Source organism: Pipistrellus kuhlii, unplaced genomic scaffold (genome assembly GCF_014108245.1).
Source record: "Pipistrellus kuhlii isolate mPipKuh1 unplaced genomic scaffold, mPipKuh1.p scaffold_m20_p_6, whole genome shotgun sequence".
NCBI classification, from domain to species: Eukaryota; Metazoa; Chordata; class Mammalia; order Chiroptera; family Vespertilionidae; genus Pipistrellus; species Pipistrellus kuhlii.
Window position 1 is genome coordinate 30,663,679 of NW_023425562.1, and position 20,523 is coordinate 30,684,201.

The 20,523-nt window shown below is 43.4% G+C and overlaps 1 long non-coding RNA gene across 1 annotated transcript; it reads left to right on the top strand.

Annotated features, from left to right (window-relative positions):
- Window positions 1-514: 514 nt before the first annotated feature.
- LOC123651569 lies at window positions 515-20,093 on the top strand. The gene is made up of 2 exons (XR_006740362.1): window positions 515-826; window positions 19,238-20,093. It is a non-coding gene; the product is annotated as an uncharacterized LOC123651569 (long non-coding RNA).
- The last annotated feature ends 430 nt before the right edge of the window (window positions 20,094-20,523 follow it).

The following is a 20,523-nucleotide window of genomic DNA, read 5'->3' on the forward strand; positions in this document are numbered from 1 at the left end:
TTTCGGGTGCTGGGACCGGAGGATCCTCCATCCATCGCAGTGGTGCAGGGTAAGTGAGAAAAGACAGAGACTCCTGGACTTACCTTCATATGTCAGTGCTTCCTGTGCACTTTTATGAGAACTAACCCCAAGCCACTTTCCGACTCACAGGTCTGCACTGTTTGGCGCTGTGAGGTTAACTCCTTTTCAGAGACCACAAATGTAATACCAGTGAAAGAAACCAAGTTACCGGGTACCCTAGAGGCACAGGAAGAGCATTTCTTATAGCCTTGCTCTTTCCTCCAATCCCTCACCTACAACACAAAAGTGTGTGTGTGTGTGTGTGTGTGTGTGTGTGTGTGTGTGTGTGTGATTCCTCCTCCTCTGCTTGCAAAAGCCTGAGCAGCTCCCCCAAATCCGCTGCTATAAAGCCCAGAGAGGCCTGTGAGGGCACCCGCACTGGGCGAGCTGCGGGCTCGGAGGCGGGAGCAGGGCGGGCCGGGCGCCGGGCGCAGCCAACGGGCGGGCGGGGCGGGCGGGGAGGCGGGCCGGCCCCGCGGAGCGGCGCGGCTGTCACAGGCACCGGGCGCGCTGCAGGTGGCAACTTGGAGGTGCCGGGGACATCGCTACGGGAGGATCCCGGGTCTGGCGGCCCCTTTTCAGCCTCCCAGAGCCCTTTCCCGCTGCCGAGCCCGAGACTGGACTCGGGAGACTCGGAAGAGGGAAGCCGCTGCGCAGGTACCTGTGAGCAGCCCTGCCTCTCGCTGCCCTTGCGCTACTTTTTTTCTTCGAGGAAGATAGTACCTGGGGGCTGCGAAGACTAGGGAGGAAGGCTCGGGAGACTCAGGTGAGCACCTTTCCTGTCCAACGCACCCCCCTCGCCCCACTCTCTTCGCAGCCCGGCGCTGGCCGGGACGCCGGCTCGCCCCGATGGGCAGGGGCCGGGGCGCGGGCGCCTGCCCTTGCTTCGAGGTCGATTAGGGAAAAGGCGAGGAATCGCACCCTGGGAGGGCACCCTGAGGCGAGAGACCAGCAGCAGGAGCTTTAAGGTGGCCGCTTGCCCCTGGTTTAGGCGGGAGGGATCGCCCGGTGCGCGCGGTGGTTCCGGGGAGTCGCCGGGGGAGCCGGGCGCGGCGCCTCTGCCAACCCCCAAGTGAGCGCGCCCAGCCGGCGGGCGCACGAATCTTCGGTCCCTGCGATCCCCGGGCGCCGGAGGACGTCATCCCGCTCCACTCCTCCTCCCCTCCGCTCCCACCCCCACCCCGCCCTCGGCGCCCGCCGCTCAGCGGACCCGGAGACTCCGTGCCTTTGCCGGCGCGCGCAGTGGCGGCTGCTGTCACCCCCTCCCTGCCCCCGGCAGAGCTGGGGCGCCGAGTCCGGCTCCCACCCCGGCCGCCCGGTTGTGCCGGAGGCGGTGGTGCTGCTAGTTCTCCGGCTGAGAGCGGAGGGGAGCGCGGGCTCGCTGTCTATGCTCCTCCAGCGGTCCTGGCCCTCTGCAGTTTGAACCCCTGGTCCAAGGAGCGGAATCTCAGCAGCCGAACACTGCTCGCTCTGGAAAACTGGGAGGCCTCCCGGGATGGGGGAGCCTCGAACAGAGGAGAGAGCCTCACCCCCACCCCCCACCCCCTCCTCCGTCTGTCTGGGCGTTTGGGCTCCGGTCTTAAAGTGAGCAGTGGCTCTCTGACCTCCGCGTCCGGCTCCGGGCGTGGGGGGCGGGGGTGGAGGGAAGGTGGTACTGGCAGCAGACTCTGTGTGTGTGTGTGTGTGTGTGTGTGTGTGTGTGTGTGTGTGTGTGGTCCTCCGCGAGGCAGAGGCGCAGCATCCCGCTCCCCAAGCCGGGCCGAGCCCAAGGGTCCCCAGCCCCATCTCCCCGCGAGGGGCGCGCAGCTGCATCCCAGCAACTCAGCGCCTCTGGCTCCTCTCCCTCCTCTCCAGCTACAGGCCTCCACCCAAGGGTGTCCCAGGGTAAAGTCATCTGGCCAGAGGGTGCGGGTGGGGCTTCGGGGCGCTCCTGAGAATCCCGGAGAGCGCCCCTCGCCGGGCACGTCCCCTCCCGCAGCGCGGCGGGCGGGACCTGCGGCGGAGGCTGCGGAGGCGGCTCTGGCTCCCGGGAGAGCGCCCTGACACTCCTAAATCCGAGTTGGAGCCGCTAAGCATCCAACTACCCTTAGCGCGTCTTTCTCGGGCCGAGTAGCCGGGGTCAGATGTCTCCCGGGAGGTGGGGTGGTTGGGGACCAGCTGCGGGAATTCGCCCCCGAGCCGTGGGGGCCGCAGGGCCCTGGGCCTGCGTGGGAGGGCGCGTCCGGGCTGCTGCAGGCTCGCCGGCGCCGAGTTCCCTGGAAGTTGGGATCCGGGTCCGCACCGCGTGGGTGGTGACAGCCCCCCGGCGGCTGCGGATTCGGAGCAGCGGCCACGCGGCGCGTCCCTCGCCCGCCCGCAGCAGCTTTCGCTTTTCGCTGTGCAGAAGTGGAGCCTCTGCGGGAGCAAAGCCCGGGGTGCTGGTGCCTGGATCCTCTGCGGAGGACCGAGGGGCGTGTCCAAAAGGCGAGCCAGGAAAACGCACCCGCATCCGGGTGGCGCAGTGAAGACAGGGAGGCTGTGGGCACCGATAATCCCAAGACGGAGTTGGGCTGACACACTCCGGAGGCCCAGCTCCGGCCCTGGGTGCCGCTCTCCCTAGAGGACCAGGCTTTAGGGCCCTCACCACCCCCACCCCAGGCTCTCCACAACTCCTCACGCCCTCCGAAGTGAAGTGCATTGGACGAAGACTGAGCCAGGAGAGGGCTGGAGTCCATGAAATGAATGAAAGTAGAAAGGACTGTACATCCTGAGTCTAATTCTGATTGAACTCTAAATTCCATTTGATGAGAAACAGACGAATCTGGTAGAGCGAGGTCTGGGTGGTGGTGGCTCCTATATTGCATTTCTCCTGATGGCAGTTCCTGAAGCGCCCTGTAAGGTTTGCCCTTCCCAGGATGGAATTATGTGGCATATGAAGGAAGGGAGGAGGGGGGAAGGAGGAGAAGAGAGGGTCTTTACTTATATATGCACATTTAATTTACAGCAGGAAAGGAGTCAAGTTCAGGTTGGTTTTGAAATGGCCTTTCAGGCCTTTCCCCCTTTCCTTGTCTGCCATAGGCATTTCCCAGCTGGATCAACTCCCATTCAGACTCAAGTGTCACCAAGGGGTTAAAGATCCTCTCCTGTAACATTAGTTTCCAAATAGGCTTCTTAGACTACATAGTGACTTCAGGAAAGCATTCTCTGCTCTGAGAAGCAGAGGTATAGAGATTATTATCTCTCAATCTCTTAGTAGATATTTAAGTCATAGGAGATATCTCTACTAGAATTAAGTCATGGAGAGCAGGCTTTCTCACCCTCTTATCTCCAGGGTCTAGTCTAGAGAAGGCGTTCAACAAACATGTATAGGCTGGGGCTTATAATTAAAAACATAGGCCTGAAAAGGCATTTAATAATTCCCAGGATAATCATTATTTAAATCAGAATAGTAAATTAACTATAATGGTCATTTTGAGGAGTAATGTGCACTGTGTAGTTACGTATATTTTTAAACTATTTGGGGTTGGTGAAATCACTTTAAATAATAATATACTTAGGCGATTGGGAAATTTAGAAATAACAGAAGGACAGTTGCATGGTTGAAGTCCCTCTATAACAGCCTCTGATTAAATATATCTAGAAACAGGTCACTACTTTCACAAGTATTCTATGCATTTTATATAAATCATTATTCAAGTGTTAGGGACCCAGGAGGGACATGGCATGGCCTCTGCCCACCCATTCTAGTTGGCGAGCCAAAATGAAAACATGGTTTTGATGCTAATGTACAGAAACACGAGAACCTTAAGAGATCTCAGCCAAGTGATCCCACACTTTGAGTGGCAGCATCGAGGGAGACTTCACTATGGATGGGTTCAGAGGTTTGGATGGCAAGGAGATGATTAATCAGAAGCTTAAGTCAGGGCGGTTGGCTGTGAATAGTTCACTAAAAAGCTCCAGGGAGCCTGATGAGTCACGGTTCACTCAGGGCCACTTCCTCATCGGTAAGGAGAATGATAACTTTCACCTGCTGCTCTGTGAGGCTTCACTTGTGATTCAGTTATCAGAGGCGCTGGAAGGGGAAGTGTGAGACCTAGCACAGGGAACATAGAATGTGCCGATTGAGAGCCGGTTCACCCAGAATAGCAAGATGCATGATTAATTAGAAAAGAGGACTTTCCGTGGAGAGCTGCTGAAGAGGCTAGGCATTCTAAAAGCTGTGGAGCCATGCTCTTCTCAGTAAAGATGGAGAAATATAAATAGCTGGTAGAAAGTTTATGATGTGTCGTACTGCCAGAGAATCGATCAAACTGCAAGGTTAGGAATCAAAGTAACCACCGAATTGCTGAGAAGAAAATGCTCTATTTTGTTTTCATGCTAGTTGAGCACATGTGGCTTTTGTCTGGGAGCATTTGGTGTCATGATGAAATGACCTGTATAAACAGCAGGCTTGATGGATCAATAGATGTCCAGCATGTGATCTGAAGTGCTGTGGGACACACAGCCCAAAGCTAATACAAGGGATCAGCTCCTGGTGGGACCATAGACATTCTGGGAGCTAAAAGTACACTGCCCTCAAATCCTCTGTAATGAAAGAGGGAGCAGCTAGCTAGGTTAAAAGTAATGATGAGACATGGAATGACACTGAGTGTCATTGGGGCCGATTAGAAAATACTTCAATCAAGCAGAATGAGTGGAGATTAGAACAGGAGAAAGAGATGAGTGGGTAAAGAAATGCATGGTAATACTTAACATCGAGACTCTGAACTAAGAGGAAGGAGAGAGCTATCTTATCTTAGAGTAGTGGAAAAAACAAGGACATAAGTCAGAACTCAGCCATCTCACTGCTGACTCCAGCACGTTAGGTAATGGCTCAGAGCCACAGGGTCCCCATCAGTAAAACAGGGATAAGAAGGCTCCCTGAGGAGAAGTCAATAACATGGGAAACAAGCCTCTGGTTTTGTAGAATCAGGAGGGTAGGTTGCCTGGATGAATTATTATGCCATCTTCATCGTCAGCCTCCATTAGAAATCTAGCCTCACATTTCCAACTGCCAAGTAGGTATTTTTACCCAGTTGTCCCAGTCACCTCAGACTGAGTATGTCTACTAATGTCTTTCATCAATTTCCTGCTCTCTTCCCTTACCCAATATAGCATGTTCCGGTGGAAACCCTGGTCTCCATTTTTTATATCATCTTCTCACATTGCTCTCCTGCAGTCACACACCGCAGAAGTGTCAGAGGTCAAGTTGTGTTGATTCCCATTGTCACTTCCTTTCTATCTCATTGCTACCAGTCCTACCCCAGGCTCTGTCCCACTCTTCTCAGACCATGTAGTAATCACCCTAGCCCACTCTCATCCCATCTCTTTCCCTCACTTCTGCACCCAGTTCAATCGTTTTATGGAACGGCTCCGATTATATCACTCCTGGCCCGAAACCTCAAATCTCTCCCATTTCCTAAAGGGTAAGGTCTAAGTCCTTTAGATTTATATTTAAAACCCTACCCTCTATCTTTACCTTCAGGGTTGTCTCCCACTGGCTCCAACAGGAAAAGCACTGCACCTGTCAGCATTTGTGAGGCATGCCTTAGATTTTATTTCTATGTTCTCTGCTCATCCATTCCTTCGCCAGAATTGCCCATATTCATCCTAACTTCATCTTGAAATTCTACTAGTTTCTCAAAGGCCTTAGGAAGCTTTTCTGGGTAATCCTTAGAAGGTCTCTGACCTTCTTCTTTCCTTCCACATCTCTGCTTTCTGCTCTCACAGGGCATGTACCTTGTCTTTATTTTTATTCTATTGATTGATAAGTTACTCATTTTTGTAGTCTCAAATAAGTGGTGCCTGGAGTGGGAGCTCAATAACTCTTCACTGAGTGAAGGATTGTGTAGGGCTGCCTGAGAAGGGTGATGACAGAAGGAGAAAAATCTTACAACCCAAGTCATGTCAACATGAGAGAGTTGCCAGCCCTTGATTGCATCTTTACAGGCAAAGTGGAAAAGAAGCAATTATCTAGGAACTTTTACAAACCACCTCTACCTCATTTTGGTCTAATTACATGAATAATTGAAGCTTTGGTAGCTGAAAGAATCTGTATAATTATTAACATTCTTTATTGTAGAAATGAGCGTATAGTCATGTGAGCTGGACAGAGCTTTCAAAAGCAGACTAGCATGTGGAGAGCCAAGCTGATAGTGACTGAGCTGAAAGAAAAAAGAGATATGCTGGGCAAGATGCCCATTACATGCTATATGCATTCAGAAATATGTACGAGAATTAGTGGTTTGGAGCTGATATATTCGTTTGATCTAGAATCTCTTTTAGGAAGCGTTTCATCCGACTCCTCTAAGAGCTCTGTGATTTACAAAATGCAATCATGCATGTGTTTATTAGCATGGGTAGTTGTTCAAATGTTTTTGATCTAGAAGAATGAAAAGATTAAGCCATTCCTCGTGTATACGTGATATATTTGGGGACAGGTGGAGAAACAAATTGTTATAAGGAGCTTGCCAGCTTCATATTCCAGGAACGGAAATGCTTCCAAACAGTCATAAAACATGAGAGGACAAACCCATCCTCATCAAATAGTTACAAACAGCCCATTGCATATGAGGATTGAACAAGTCAGAAACAAAACAGGGGATGGCCATGTACTAAAAATGGGAAGAGTTAAGAATAAGGTACTTTGTTATAATGTTCATATACTCAAACCTTTTTTCTGGAATATGAGAAATTGCATGGATCTAATTGATCAAGATCTGCCATGTCCATGTTTTCTAGATTTTAACACATGGTATTTATAAAATTGACGTAAATATCTCTAAAACTGGAAAGATGTTGGTCATCTACTCTGTGAAAACATCTGGCCACACATGTGTGATTGCTGTCAGGACCCCTTGCCAAACCCAGTTTATCTGACAGCTTACTTAGCCACTGTCAGCCACAGCTTCTTCATGGACAAATAGAAACAACAGTACTTTCTACATCACACAGAAGATGAAGAAACACTAAATGACATCATAAAGTAACACACTCATGATGTTTTCACTATTAGCCTAAGAGTTTTAAAAGATCAGCACCATGCCTCTCCTTCTTTGTAACCCCTGCAATGTTAATGTGCTGCATGAAAGATTCACCAGAACTAATTCAAATACAATCAAATGTTTCATTAAAGACTCAGCTTCACCTTTAAATAGAAAATTTATCTTTTTTCCCCAACAGCCTCAAAATTCTGCATAGCTAAATCATCAAAGCAGAAGTCCTTGGAGGGCAAAGATTATTTGGACAAGCTAGAGAAGTCTGATGATTTAAAACTGATTAAGATACACTTGCATTCCACCTGAAATAGTTGTTGTTGTTGTTTTTAATGTTGGATGCCCTTTTCAGTTTGCTTTGTGAATAAGAAAGTATCTGTTCAAACTGAGAATATTTAAAAATATATACCCTGCAAGTCCTACAAAGCAGAATCAACATGATGATAAAATATAAAATGAGCCAGATAGCCTAGCTATTATGTGCAGGACACACACATGCTGGCATGGGGACATTTAAAAGGTGCCGCCGTTGTCTGTTTTCCCTCTGCTTTGTAGTGTTGTACTTTCATGCCAATTCCTCAAACATACTTTCATCATGGTTTAAGGATGACTTTCAATATGGCTCTTTAAATATTATTTAAATGATATATCACTTTTGGAAAATGTTCTACCTTCACTACCTTCTACTCTCTTAGGAACTAAGCTGCTGTCCCCCCATCCAAACACACATATCACCCATCTGCATAATAGGTGTTAGTCTGGAGTCCCTTGGAAACACACCTTGAGATAAGGATTTAACAAATAGAACATAAGCCACACACTCACCTAAGCAGCACCCAGTAGGTTCTAGTTGAATATCTGGGGACAAATCACCCGGTTTCCTGAGTCTTAGTTTCTTTTTCTTCAAAATTAGTTTAGTAATATCTCCCTTACAGAGTTGTGAGAACTAGAAATAACACTTATAAACTTACTGGCACATAGTGCTCGAACAAGTGTACCCATTTGTTTGATATGTGAGGTATACTTTATTAACATTTAATTCAGTGTGAAGTTCATATTTAGCAAGTCAACTTCTACTTTTTCGATCTTTATGTTTCAAACTTTCTGTCCTGACTACATTTATCTTTTTTTATTAAAAAATAAACTTTAATCCTGAATATACTTGAATGTAACTTTCTTTTTGCCACTTTTCACATTTTTAAAATAATATCCAAATCAAAATGCAATTAGAAAGACAGACCTGATAACCCTACTGCAAAATGTTTCTGCCTTTCAAAATGGAATAGAAATTATTATTTTGTTGGTCTTCCCCCCTCTGTAACTGCATCTTTCATATTGGAAAAATAATGAGCATCTCAGACATCTATTTCTGTCTGCACTAAAATAATCTGTGGCAAATTGCTTAATCTTGCCGGGTCTACATTGATCACTTAATTACCAAGATAATTATGTAAAACTGCTATACTACTTTTTCCCCCCAAATGGACAGATCTGTTGTGTTGTGTTTTTTATAGTTTTTGTTTGTTTGTTTTTTTAAAGAGCACTTTAATTTATAGTCTTTACAAGGATAACCCATGTTTCCCAGGCCAAAGAGCTTAGTACCTGTAATACAACTGCACTTCTTTGACTTTCAGCAAAGATCCTAACCATACTCAGATTCTAACCATACTCAGATTCACAAGCACCAATGAATGCCACTGTGGTCCAAGCCAAGTGTCACTCCAGTCTGTTATGGTTTCCAGGTTTTCATATATAATGCCTGGTGATTTATAAATGCTTGAGCATTTTATCCAACTTGTAAATTTAGAAAAGTTTGGAATTTATAAATATATAAAAGGGAACCATGAAAGGATTGCATGCAGAAGAGTAACACAAGAGGTTAGATGTGGAAAGATTACTCTAGCAGTGGGTGGAGAAAGTTTGATGGCATAAGAGGTTGGGCAGTTAGATGGGTAGGCAGGAAGCTTTGGCACCTAGCACAGCATCCCACACTGACATTGGACCAAACGTCCCTTGATTCTCTTCTCCCTTGACCTGGGTTCTTTCCTAGGAGACTCCTTATTTTTTCTCTTTGTGGTTGATATTGGAATAATAAAAGCTAAAAATGTAGAGATCTTATTCTTAAGAGGCTGGATCACTTAGATACTTTCACAAAATTTATGAAGTCTGGGGAAGATTATCATGTTACAACATCATCTACATTTTACCTCTAAAGGATGAGCAATTTATGCTATTCTTAGCTACTTGGTTCCTTTAAAAAAATATATTGAAGTTCAAAATGAATTAGGTAATGCAACAATGAGTAATGCTGCTTAAGTGTACATGTAACCCAGTTGTCAAACCTTTTTCACTGAGTGTTTTGTTTTATGTCTCATATTTTTAATATAGGCTTGCTTTTCAGCTTACTTCAGGTAGTACTTTGTCTTCAGTGTAGCTTTTTTCCCCCTATGAAATGGTTAGAAGATATCTAAAGAGTGTTTCAGAAAAAAAGAAGCAGAGATGTAATTTTACAGATTGTGGGTTCATCACCACTTAATTTCCCTGGATGACAGTTTATTTGTCTTTATAATAGAGTTACAGCTGCTTCAGCTTTCAAAGCCACAATCCTAAAGCATCATCATAAATGAAAGAAAAAAAACTTTAAACCTACTACAGTATAAACTTCATGATAGTTTTTATAGGTCAGTGTTATTGAAACATAATTTTGCCATAAGAAAATAAAAATATAACTTTGCACAGGGTGTGTTATAAAAGTACTAAATAATAACAACAGTAACATAATGATGATGATAAGTAGCACAGCTCATATAGTTCTGTTCTCTAGATAATCGATCACATTAACCTGATGACAGTTTATTATTTTTCTAAATTAGTTTAACACTTTCACTGTTTAACCATGTTAACTGGAATTTCATTTTGCTTTTGTCTCCTTTCACCTTTCTGCATAGATTTGGGTGGTTTAAAGATATTCTGGGTAATCTTTATCAAACCTAGTAAAATAATTTATCTATGTGGTTCCCATTAAAATCTATTGAAATGATAGATGCTGGCTAAAGCATAGCACTTTCTCCTGACCTCCACTTGGCACAAGGAAAGGGAGTTGCCTGTTATATCTGACTAGCTATTAGCCTAGTCCTATGGTCGGCAAACTGGCTCCCAAGCCATATGCAGCTCTTTGGCCCCGCTTCCACAAAATACCACGACCTGGGCGAGTCTATTTTGAAGAAGTGGTGTTAAAAGAAGTTTAAGTTTAAAAAATGTGGCCCTCAAGCTGAAACCGGTTTGGCTCAATGGATAGAGCGTCGGCTTGGGGACTGAAAAGTCCCGGGTTCGATTCCGGTCAAGGGCATGTGCCTTGGTTGTGGGCATATCTCCAGTAGGGGGTGTGCAAGAGGCAGCTGATTGATGACTCTCTCTCATCAATGTTTCTAACTCTCTCTCTCCCTTCCTCTCTGTACAAAATCAATAAAATATATTTAAAAAAAAACTTTAAAAACAAAAAATGTGGCCCTCAAAAGAAATTTCAATCATTGTACTGTTGATATTTGGGTCTGTTGACTAATCAGTTTGCCAACCACTGGTAGTGCAAGATGCAAGATCAGTAGGCAGGGCTGGAATGTAGCTTTAACTGTGAGCCACTTACATGATGCTTTCAAAGAACATTTCTAAGGCAATGTAGTTACTGTACTGCCTGGTAATGAGCTGATTTGGGTAAAAGTGTCTGACCCATAAAATCATTGCTCAAGCCAAAAATATAACTTCAGCAAATCTGAGGATAAGAGTTGAGAATAGAAAAAAAAAAAAATGTCAAAGAAAGAAGAGGGAAAGAATCATTTCTTTGCCTTACACTTTGCTGGGTGTGGATGGAAGTGATTGCTGCACACCATGGACTCCATAGAGCAAATTGCATTGTGGTCCCAGAAAATTAGTCGAAGTCAATTTCACCTGTTCTTCCTTTTTTTCTGCCCATTGCTTCTGAACATCTGCCTAGCCCAGTGGTGGGCAAACTCATTAGTTAACAGAGCCAAATATCAACAGTACAATGATTGGAACTTCTTTTGAGAGCCAAATGTTTTATACTTAGACTTCTAACGCCACTTCTTCAAAATAGACTTGCCAAGGCCATGCTATTTTGTGGAAGAGCCAAACTCAAGGGGCCAAAGAGCCGCATGTGGCTCTCGAGCTGCAGTTTGCCGACCAAGGGCCTAGCCTCCTATCCCTACAAAAAAACAAAACAAAAAACAAACAAAAAAAACACCTCTTAATAGCCAAGAGCCATATTTTTGTAATGCTGTCTTTTTACATGTAGCACATAGTAGGTGTTCAATAAATACAAATAATTATAGCTAAATAGTTGATACAAATAATTATGCCTTGATTTAGCATTCTAAACTAGGATAGAAATCAGAGTGCATTTGTTCATGTATTTTCAAAAACGTGTAAGTGGCTGAGTTAACCAGAGTAACATTTTAAAGATCTCTATTGAAGCTCTTCCTCTAACTTCAGCAAGCGTCGATTATCCCTTTAACGCCAAACAGTCGGAGGGCCCTGAGCATGTGCATTCTACAAGAGCTGGAAACACGGAGTTCTGTTCCAAAGGCTTCCTCTTCTTGATGGTTGGGTGGTTTTGTTGTTGCAGAGACAAGCTGAATGCATTTGTAGGAGGTTGCTTGCTAATGATTTATGGCGTGGTTCTTACCCACTTTTTGTTGACTCTTCTCTGCTCACAAAGAGACATACTGAATTAAGGAATTTGCTTTTTGGCATTGACCTACTAAAGTAGCAGTTTGCACATGAGGTGAGAGTCAGCATCTAAGATGTGGGCAAGACAAGGTCGTTGACCTGTGAGTGGTTTGAAGCCCTTTCTTTTCCAGCTGCATCCACAAGGAGGAGAAGCGTGGTTGCAGTAGTGTCTCATGTCCCCTGCCCTTTTGGGGCCACATTGAATGATGCTGACATGTCTTCCTCTTTTTTGGGGCCCTTGGTTTTTTAAAAAAAACAAACAAAAAAAACTTTTTATATCTCTCCCATAAGGAATACCTACTAGTACATATCTCTTACTTTGGGAGGTTTTGGCATTTCTTTCCTGAGTTATTTTTTCAAAGCAGAAGATAAGCAGCAGATCAAAGAGTATTTAATAAATGCTGTGCATTTTGTTTTTAAGAGCATGGAAAGACTTCTTTTCTTCAGCCGCTGGTTCTTTTGCCCCAAGGATGAAAAGATTGCAGTGATAAAAGGCAGAGACCTACTTTCTGAATATAGGTATTCCCCATGTTACTGATGAGTCATTTTTCCAAAAGTGCATTCTTTGCTATGGAAGAATTTGTTTAAAAATTATGGTTAGGTTTCCAGGCTATTCTAACAACTATTAATACATTCAATCTATTTTATAAAAACAAATTCATAACTATTACTAACTATTATAATTGTGAGACTCTAGAATGAAGCCACATGGATAGACTAAGGTACAAATCTTTGGATGAATTTATAGTGCTTTGTACTTCCTTCCTAAAGCCCTCATCTATTTTGCCCACATATTTCTCTGGGCGCTAATGTCCACAGACTATGCTAAGTCATACTTTTATGCTTATAAATTAGACTTTCTGACTTCCCAAAATGTATTCCTTGCTCTAAATTTATTATCTTCTCTCAAATAAAGTCACCATTTCCTTAATTTTGCTATCTAACTTGGTAATAGTAGGAAAACAATCTGATTGAATTAATTGTATTTTTGGTACAAAGGATTAATAACCCCAAATCCTTTCATATTGTTTGCAAGATAATGCAGCCACAAAAATGAATCAACAATAGCTTTAAAGAAACCACGTGGATGAATCTTAATACTGCTGATCAAAACTGAAAGTTCCAGAAGATTGAATGATGTAATGTCTTTTTCATAAGGCTAAAAACCATGCAAAACTTTTAAGGAAAACCTATATAGTGAACTGAATGGCAGGTGCAACAATATTGGCAATATTTTCATTGTCAGGTGATAGGTTTATAAGTGTTCAATTTATGACTCTGCTTCCCAGTTTACACATGCACTTTTACATGTATGAAATTACTGCATACTAAAACATGTTATGCACATTTTTAAGCGAACGTCTTGGTTCTGAGGAAACACAAAAGAGGGAACAGTTAGTTCTGACCTGAGTTCTCCTGGACTTGAAGGAAAAGTAGGGCTTTGGGGGTCAGACCCATGTTGAATGATGGAGAGTGGAGAAGGAGAAGGGGAGAAAGAGAGGGAGAGGATAGTGGGCTTGAGACAGAGCCACTTGGGTGGGCTGGGTGGGAGCTGAAGGTGTAAGCTGAAGTGAGGGAGGTGAGGAAAGGCATGTGTCATAGTATTTCTATGCCAGGCAACCAGGAGACTGTGATGCCAATAACCCCCTTTAAGAACCCACTCTATTACCAAGAGACAACATCTGGGATAGAAAGAGAAGAAGCCACAGATGTAGCAGGGGGAGGAGGGGAGAATGGAAAGTGGGGGGAAAGGAGACCAGGGAGGAAACCCAGGTAAAGAAAACCACTTGAAGGAGGAAGTGAGAGCAGAGGGGCAGGAGAACCAGTGGGCACAGAACTAGGACCTCCCAGGCAGAAGGGTTTTCAGCAAAGTTGTACTCAGAGGCTGGTTCTGTCTCTGCCAGCAATTTATTTGGCACAGGTTTGCTGCGGGAATTACAATTTCACAAGCCAATAGCATGTAGGATATTATCTCTTAATAAGCCAATAAAGAAATAACAAATGACAGATTAATCGCACTCTTGTTCCAGGCAAGGGGACATAGGAAGAATAAAGTCCACATTTAACAGAGGTATACCTGTTTGTACGAGTGTGACTTCTTGGGGAGAGATGGCTTGTCCAACCATGAGCTGACTTCCAGCTGCCAGTGCAGAGAGACAGCCCCCTGTTGGGAGAGCATGATGCCAGGGACAGGAAGGAGTCCAGTGATTCTAGACAAACCTTAAAGACAAGGGGTTCTACAGATGCCACATCTATCCAGTGACCAGGCCCAATGTCAGAGAGGGGGTTTCAACCCAGCCATCAATGGATAGAAGATTCTGCTTTTAATATGTTCATGAATTACCAAAATCCACCTTCACTGTAAATGCATTTCCTCTCTCTCCCTCTCTCTCTCTCTCTTTCTTTCTCTCTCAAAATCTCTCTCTCTCTCAAAATCTCGTTTTATATATATATATACATCCGAATTACCTGAAGGAGGTTGAGCAGCTTTTGAATGGCCTATTGTAATAGGAAGAAAAGGGGAAGAAAGGAGAAAAAGGACTGCCACCTGCTGAGGGGTTCTATTCAGGAAGCATTCTCATCCGAAGGCTGGAGAAAGCTTCATTCTTCTTTACCAAGTCTCTGTAATAGGTAACATTAAGGAATAACAAGATCAAAGCACACAGGTCAGGCCAGTGACTCACCCAAGCCAAAGCTGGCTCCCAAAGACAGACTGTCTCTGAGCAATCACAGTTCCTCTCCTTGTCCCAACCCCTCAGAAACACACACACAAGAACAAGCACCTTTGTACAGTGTTTCAATTAGATACACTGAGAAGTTTGATTCCGTGAATTTTTCCCCTCCCTCAGATGTCAGTAGCATTTTTAAATGATAAGCCAGGGACTTGATGTTTCATCTTCTCAGTCTTGATGGAAGGTTCTAACGCCTTATCAGTCCCTTCCGTCCTGCTCTCTCTGGAGAATGTACTTTGATAAAGGTTTTGCTGTGACTAGCCTTGTCCCCTGGCTAAATTCCGTAGCTCCTCTTCACACACATTCCTGGGCTTTGACATGTCATAGACCTGTCTTTTCTCACTGATGTTACTAACATACAATCATGTTCTTGTTATTAAAATCGTAATCACTCTTTCAATACTACATATTCTTGGAAACTGAAGGTACTCACAGGGAGAGATTAACCAAAGAATGTATATGCATAATCCATAGATACAGTCAAAAGTGTGGTGAAGCCCTTTCTGGTTTGGTTCAGTGGATAGAGCATTGGACTGAGGACTGGAAGATCCCAGGTTCGATTCCAGTCAGGGGCACATACTCGGTTGTGGGCTCGATCTTCACTAGGGGTTGTGCAGGAGGCAGCCAGTCAATGATACTCTCTCATCATTGATGTTTCTATCTGTCCCTCTCCCTTCCTCTTGAAATCAATAATATATATATATATATAAAAGTGTGGTGGAGGTCTAGGAGGGGGCGGTGGGCAGGGTGGAGGGGATAAATGGGGAAAAGGGGGAGACATCTGTGATATTTTCAACAGTAAAGATAAATTAAAAAAATAAAGTTACAACTCCTAAATTTTATCATCGTGGTGCATAAATGTTAACTCCATCACTTCCTTCCTTTAGCTTCTGGGTGAAGAGAGAAATGAGTTTTTGTCTTTTTTTGTTTGTTTGTTTTTTCCTAGGAGTGAGGAGAGTACAGAGGGGACTTGAGAATGAATAGTTTGCAACAGCTTCTGAGGGGTGAGGTACAGGAGAACCCACAGGGAGAGCCGAGAGGGTTTGCCAGCACGCAGGAGGGCCTCCCTGAGCTTAGAAAGGCCATTTTTACTAGGAGCTTCCTTTCCTCCCACCCCACGCAGCAGCATCCCCAGCGTAAGAGCTGCAGGAGCCCAGACCCTAATCTGGCTTCACTGGAATGTGGGCACCGGTATTGGGAGATAAAAGGAGCTCATCTATAAACATTTCCCACTTCCAAATTAGCCATCAAGGTGGCCTTTAAAGGTACGCTCAGTATAGACACTGCATCTGTCCATGCAGGAGAAATTACTCTTTTTGAAAACAACCTTGAGATTCATTATAGTGTGATGGAGCTTTAGGATGGAGATTTATGAGTTCATTTTTTTGTATAATGAATCATTATAAGGTGCAAAGGGAGGCTGGGCAATGAATGATTCTGTATAACTGTCACATACCGAGAAAGAGACTGTCGCTGCAGCCTCCTGCCCATGGGGAACAGCCTCATGTTGCTCTTAGATAAGACCAGAAGCCTTCCCATGGCCATGGGGTCTGCTCCTGCTTCCTGGTCTCCTTCTTCCTCTGCAACCTCATTTTGTGTCATTTACCCTCTGGACACATGTTAGTCCTCAAACATGTCAGTCTTGGAACCTCTATACATTCTTTTTTTTTTTTAAATATAGTTTATTGATTTTGTACAGAGAGGAAGAGAGAGGGATAGAGAGTTAGAAACATCGATGAGAGAGAATCATCGAATCATCGACCAGCTGCCTCCTGCACACCCCCCACTGGGGATGTGCCCGCAACCAAGGCACATGCCCTTGACCAGAATCGAACCAGGGACCTGAGCCAAACCAGTTTCTGCGGAACCTCTATACATTCTTAAAAACTATTGATGACAGCAAAGTACTTTGGTTTATGTGTTATATCTACTGATATTTAATGCATCAGAAATTACAACTGAGAATTTCTTAATGCATATTTTGGTTTACTTAAAAATAACAATAAAAGTCCATTCCATGTTAACATATTTTTATGAAAGTAAATGAGGTTTTCCAAGACAAAAATGACACAAATCTATTTAATGTCTGCTTTCATAGAAAAGAGTGGATTCTTACATCTGCTTCTGTATTAGGAACTGAGTGTAGGACATCATATAATACATCATGTAGCTTCTAGAAACTTCCACTATACACTCATAAGAGAATGACAGTGAAAAAGCAAATAATGTGCTAGTATAACTAAGAAATGTTTCAACCTCACAGGTCTCCTAAAAGAGTTTTGGGGTCCTGGATTGCACTTTAAGAACAAGTATCACATGATCTCATTCATATGCGAAATTTAAGTAGCAAAATAAACTGATAAACAGAGTGGATCCAGAGACATGGAAGCATGGAACAGAGAGGGGGAATCTGGGAGGGAAGGTGGGGGAGGATGGGTGTATGAGAGGTAATTAACCAAGAACCTTGTATGCATATATGCATGGCCCATGGACACAGACAATGGGGTGGTAAGGAACTGGGGTGGGGGGAGGATGGAGGGGAGCAGAAGAGGTCAATGTAGATAAAAGGGGACATATGTAATACTTTCAACAATAAATAATTTTTTTTTTAAAGAACCACCTACTTTAGACACATGAGCGCTCATTTGGTTGGACTAAGTCAGTCAATAGGGTGAATGGCAGGGGTAGTAGGAGATAGGGTGGTAGTGAACTTGCGGCTGCAGCATATCCTATCTTATTTGGACATTAATTGAGCATTCTTGCCAGAGGCAGACAACAATTAGGGACATTTTAAAGCCCACCCTGAATTTGCACTGCTTTCTATTTACACTGTTTTTAAATGTCATTTCATTTGATATTTAACATAAGTCTATGAGAAAACCAGTATATCTGTTACACTCCCTTTTCTCTCGGGGAAACATATTTAGTGGCTTACACAAGGTTATCCAGTTCCTTAAGATCACTGAACCCACACTTCTTTTCCCTAAGTCCTTCCCCTATGTATATTGTCTGCCCTCATTGGGCAGTCAATCCATGTGCATAGAGTTCCTGTCAGAGAAATAGTGAGGAGAAGGTGATTGAAAGCAGATATCGTGTTTCCCCGAAAATAAGACATCCTCCGAAAATAAGACCTAACACATGGAAAGATAAGACATCCCCTGAAAATAAGACCTAGCTCAACTTTGGGAGAAAATATTAATATAAGACACTGTCTTATTTTCGCGGAAACAAGGTATTTAAAGTTACTTCCATTATAGTGACTCATACATTCACAGATGAATTTCCTTTTCTAATCTTTAGCAAATAAAAATAGTTAACTGTATTCTTTGCATATCTACAATGAGAAGACAATTTACCATACATTATTAGGACTTGAGAGGGTAGATAAACTTTTAAAATACCAAATGGACAATAAGAAGAACTTGCACGGGCACTTTTCAAGGGGTCCATGGACTTGAAAAGTGCCTTAGGAGAAGGCAGTGTCCCTGCACTCTTTGAGGCATAGACCAAGTGTAGACAGCCTGACTCATCTTTGGTCTTTGTAGGCATATCTGTCATTTCTTCCAATACCTTTTAAGCAACGGCTCTCTTTGTACCAAACTTCTTGAATTTCTGCTAGGCTGCTTTCTATTCAAATTAAAGTCTTTGACACTTTATCTTGAGTATTGACTTACCCTCTCACTCATTCTTTCCTTTGAAGACTGGATCTATACAAGTTGCCAGATAGTTCCTAGAACCATTCTGATAATAGATTTTTTTCATTTTTAATTGTAGTAAAACCACATGCAATTTACCATCTTAACCATTTTTTAAGTGTGCAGTTCAGTAGTGTTTTATCTACATTCACATCATGCAACCAACATCCAGAACTCTCTTTATCTTCCCATTGAATAACAACTCCCAATTTCCTTCTCCCCCAAACTCCTAGCTATCCACCACTCTGCTCTATCTCTGGGAATTTAATTACCTAGATACCTCATATAAGTGGAATCAAATCCTTTTGTGATTTGTCTATTTAGCATAATGTCCTTGAGGTTCATTTGGTCCTTCCTCGGAAGAATTCAAATTCCATGTTGTGGCATGTGTCAGAACTTCATTCCTTTTTAAGACTGAATAATATTCCATTGTGTATATAGACCATTTTTTAAAATCCATCAATGGATATTTGAGTTGCTACCACTTTTTGGCTATTGTGTATGATGTTGCTATGAACACATATCTTGCTGATACCCTTCCTGCTTTCAATTCTCTGGACAGTAGCTTTTGATGGAACAAATTAGTAATGTACAGATATAAGGCACTGTATGTGGCTTTCCTGTGTTTCCTCTTATTTGCAACAGCTAAATGAAAATGTTAATGAAAGATTCCTTTGGATCTCCATGAATTATCTACCTTCTACAGCAACTGTCTTCTCAACCCAAGGTGTCTAGGCAGAGGGGCAAATTCTAAAAAGGGGGCAACTATTATTATCATGTTTAGTATGGGGATAAGTTTCTACCAGTTGTTGAACTGTCTCTAAACTACTTTTTCCCCTCTCTTTTTGCACACCCTCTATGTCTCACTGGAACATGGAACCTGGACCTGCCCATCACCTGGAAAAATGTTATCTCTGGACGTTGGGATGTGGATAATGTGGGTGAGTCCTCAACTTAATGTTTAAGCTGCTGATTCCTCTGTTTGTGAAACAAGAAAATTGCCAAATGACATTGGTTGATGGGAAAGTCTCTTGGGCTTCCCAGTGCCTGTGTGCACACATCTCGTGTGACTTTGTTGCAGTTGGTCCTCCAGTGTTAGAGAGAAAGCCCTGAGGTGTTCTATTAGCAGCACACAGCCACCAGTGAAACAACAGTGAATCAGCGTGAATGACAAAGTTACTGTTGCTGTTGGTTTTCTATTCCTCTTTTGAATTTATATGACCTCTAATAGTAGTTCTACATTACAAAGTAATTAGAAAATGTCCCGCATAGCTTGAAACTGAATTTCCCAAGGCTCTTTGTTTGGTTGTTTCTATAAATCACATGCCACAAATATTCATAGCTGCATTTGTGGAAGATAACATGTATTTATTTTTGTGATGTTGACAATGATTCTAATATAAATGCATTGGAAATGGTGCATTGTTGATGGATTTGTATTAAATTAGTCATGACTCCTGACATTAGAGCTTCCAGTTTCAATTGGTCCTTGGTAGATGTTTTCAAAGCTCAAGGAAGCAAACTATTAAATCTCAAACTCTAACTCTGCTCTCCCAAAGCTGAGCAACAATGATGTTCCAGGGTACTCACTCCTCCACTGGGCTCCTGCAGCAGGGACCAGGGCCGGGAGACAGGTGATGTCTGCTGAGCATTTCTTGCTATGGAATGGAGACTAGAAAGCATGGAGGTTTTGAATACAAAAGTTAGATTTTTAAATACTTTTCTCTAGTTCCCAAGCATGTGGGAAGTAGCCTTCTAAGAAAAGCCTTTGATGAGCATGGTATTATAGAAGAGGCTAGTTCTGTATCATCTCTACATTTCTTTAAGCTTTTTGCAGGGCTGATTGCGGGGGGGCAAGAGGGGGGGGTCTGTTGAGGTATCCCTCTGAAGGAAAGTCTTTGTGTCTCAATTATCAGTTCCACTTTCATCCTGAGTCACTCCTGTCTACATAGATTTCAAACTGCCATGTCACTGTCTTAGCCAGCCGAGTGGCAGGATTTCACTCGCTGGAAGCAAATACATTTGTTGCTGCCATCTGTTATTTCTGAAATTTCTAAAATTATATTGAAAGTTAGCATGAAATTTGGCATCGATGTTTGTTAAGATTTTCTATTCTGGTGTAATAGAATAGAAAATCTTTGGAATCTTTACCACATGGTTTACTTGTCCTTGAATATCCTTAGGAATATGTGTCATTTGAGTTTCATCTGTTGAGCTGTGAGTTGTTGATTTGATACAATTACCACCTCATCAGCTGTTTTGCTTATTGGGTTATGGGAT